The sequence below is a fragment of the Condylostylus longicornis genome, unplaced genomic scaffold (genome assembly GCF_029603195.1).
Source record: "Condylostylus longicornis isolate FDR11 unplaced genomic scaffold, ASM2960319v2 ptg000004l, whole genome shotgun sequence".
NCBI classification, from domain to species: domain Eukaryota; kingdom Metazoa; phylum Arthropoda; class Insecta; order Diptera; family Dolichopodidae; genus Condylostylus; species Condylostylus longicornis.
This window is the reverse complement of record NW_026577973.1, coordinates 23,561,982-23,565,381: the sequence shown is the minus strand read 5'-3', so window position 1 is coordinate 23,565,381 and position 3,400 is coordinate 23,561,982. Positions and strand designations below refer to the sequence as shown.

General features: G+C 25.1%; 1 non-coding gene across 1 annotated transcript; it reads left to right on the top strand.

The window, feature by feature from the left end:
* Positions 1 to 3,046: 3,046 nt before the first annotated feature.
* Trnav-uac (transfer RNA valine (anticodon UAC)) lies at positions 3,047 to 3,119 on the top strand. The gene has a single exon. It is a non-coding gene; the product is annotated as a tRNA-Val (tRNA).
* Positions 3,120 to 3,400: the final 281 nt, after the last annotated feature.

Genomic DNA, 3,400 nt, shown 5'->3' with positions numbered 1-3,400 from the left:
TTGTTAATCGCTACATAAGACTAGTAGTAGAACAAGTATGAAATATTTTAAGTAAGAATGAAAGCGTAATGCTGCTACAAAATAATGTCTCTTGTACAATAAATTTAATTCATTCCCTTTTGTTTTTACCAAGACTTTGTTTTTTTGTTGATTTGTTTAATTCAGATTTGTATCTATAATTCACAACATATAAGGCTTTATAGTATAGAGTGTTCCATCAGCACATGTTAGAAACATAAATATTTAAATTTAAGAACTAGTGAAACAAATTTTATAAAGAAACGAACGTAATACGTACGAATTAACGCTTGAAAAACTATTTCATTTAAACCGAACATTTAAAATTTCATAATTCAACGCGTCGTGTTTGATATACCGGTCATTATTTAAAATTTTCTATCATCGCCTAAGTTGATCTTGCGTAACTGCAATAGACTCTTTCAATAAATTTGTGCATAATCAATAAATAAACTGATAGAAAGAAACTAATAGACAATATTTTTCCAAAATATCATTGAAATGTTGCGAAGGACATAATATGCTGTTACACTTTTAACTTTTATTTGTTTTATGGTTCCATGTATTCGTGTAATTTTCCAACTTTAAGGCAATTTACGACATTGTAATAGATACGCATACAAACGACGTTGTATAGGCTTTGTTTTTTTTTTTTTTAAAAACTGAGAAAATTTTAAATTAGCAGGGGTATCAGAAAAATTGTTGAATAAAGTTTTAAAAACAAGTTGATCAGAAAACGGAACTTAAAAAATGTTTCTACTTTTTCCAATTTTTAAAGCTTCAATTATCTATTTAAAAAACAAAAACAAGTCTTAATCTTCGCATTGTATAAGTATTTAATAAGTTTGTCATTTTTACCATAAGGTAGAAAAAATTCTTCAAAATAAGTGTCATTTTGGGGCTTGAGATTACTTGAAACTGTTTCAAAACATCATACGTCTCAATATTGAACATGGTATTTAAAAAATTTTGGATACGCAAAACACGTCTCAAGACATCTCGGAGACATAATAAAACAAATTGTGATTGTGGGACAATGAAGAAACCTTAACTTTTGATTTACAATACAATTTTGATCATACGTCATTTTAGTTGAGATGATGTTTAGGCACTTACGATTGCAAGAGTAGTTGGGAAAGGAAATCATATAAGAAACGTTAGAATTGATTTTCGACATATACGTACTCCTAGCTACATATCCTGATTTTCATTAGTTGATATTTTGAGAAATATTGAATTTTTCAAAAAAATATTTTTTTGTGGGACACATTGTAGATGAAAAACACATTGACTAAATATAAAATAATGAGTTTATTATAATGAACCACTTTTTCTTTCCCTTCTTTTTTTATATTTTAGACTATGCGCAAAGTTTATTTAAGAATTTTGAGCGATTTTTAATATGGCCAAAGTTATTGAATATCCTTTAAAAGTAAATAGTCTAACGAATATAAAGAGGTATAAATTGTATAAGAACGAATTAAAAAAACAAAGCAACCCTCTATATGCGTGTGTTGAAAAAAAAATAAGAAAAGGTAAAATCGCTGTAAATGTGATGTCTTCGTTAATTCTTGCATAAAAAGATAAATCAGAAAATTAAATAAAAAAGGTGTATTTTGTTTTAAATAAAAGGGCTTATTTTATTAAAATTAATGTTTGTAATTTGGGTCATTATAATTCAAAGAGGACTTAAAGGCTAATAATTTGTTATTATTTACCCGGAAATTATGCCATAAATTTTAAAATTGACATAAACAATGAATGAAAATGGACAATTTTTGTTACCTTTCTTTTTGCATTTTGATGGTTTACCTGAAAAAGCAAGAGATTAGTATTTAAAATTAATGAAAATTTGAGTATGTCAAATAATATTGAAAATCAAATTAACAATTTCTTATATCTCATTTATTACAATGTAGTTTTTTTTTTCTTAATTGTCTAAAACGTTTATTCGCATCCAATCTATTAATAATTATTATAGAAGTATATGCAAGATCTGGAAAACTCGAAAGGGTCGAAGCTAATAGTTTATGTTGGAATGTTTTATTAAAAAATTATTTGTGAGCATTTCACATTAATTGTGGTATTTCTTAAAGTATGTATTAAATTAACTTGAATCTAAGTTTACATCCATGTTTGTATAGATATGCATATTTATATTCTTTATAGTAATTTTTAGTATATACAGTTATCCCGAAAATTATTTATACATTGGCAAATTTTTATGTATTATTTATTAAATGAAAAAGGAAACAAGAATTATAAATTTATATTTGCATAATACTCTAAAACTAAAACGAAGTAAAGAAAAACAGGATCTGAGGGAGTCAGTCGAAAAAATTTTGGTCAACATGTTTTAACTTTTCACGCCTTTTGTATAGGATCCAATATCATTCTGCAGTATAAAATTAGGATGTATTAAGTTATTTCCAGAAGCTAGCAATTCGCATAAAATAAACACTTGCAAAAATAACTTGAAATTGAGATCTTTTTTTGCTTGTCATATAAATATTATTATAAATAAATCATTTTTTTTTTATTATTGCCAGTACACAAATAATTTTTGGGATGACTGTATTTTTAGCTCATTACGTACAGTACGTATTTGTATGTTTGCATAGTATGTATATATTAGTTAAGATCACCAAATCATATGTTATACCAAAAGTTTGTTACAAAAAATTTTTTTTTCTTAAATTATGTCTACATGCACTTTATATACATACTAATATGCCTATGTATAAACATATTTAGTTTCTTTTTGTCACTGAATATTAACTAACTAAAAATAAACTTAAACAGCTACACTAAAAACGAAATACCAAAATAACACCGTACAGATTAATGTAAATAATATTATAAAGTAGCTTTGAATGTATATATATATACATACATACATATATCATACCAAATAATCAAATATAAAAGATAAGATGTAAAAACAAATAAAAAAACATTTTTTTGAGCTTTTTGTGAATAAAAATGTTGTCAATTAAAAAATGTGCTTAAAGAAAAAGTTTAATCAACTGGTTCCATAGTGTAGCGGTTATCACGTCTGCTTTACACGCAGAAGGTCTCCAGTTCGATCCTGGATGGAACCACAACTGTTGAATTAAAGTTTTTTTTTCTTAAAACATTTTTTTCAATTTTTCGAAATATTTTAATTTATCGATTTTCAATAAATTTTAATTTTAACTATTTATTTACAATTTTCTTTAAATCATTGGCCACCCAAAAGAAAAAAGTAATAAAATACATTTTATGTCTGCATAAAATTACCTAAAAATTTCAAATAGTGTATGTGTATTTATATGTGTGTAGTGTTAAATTTTAAATAGTGTATATAAAACTTTTTTAGAGCACTTTTCCAAAAAATAATTTA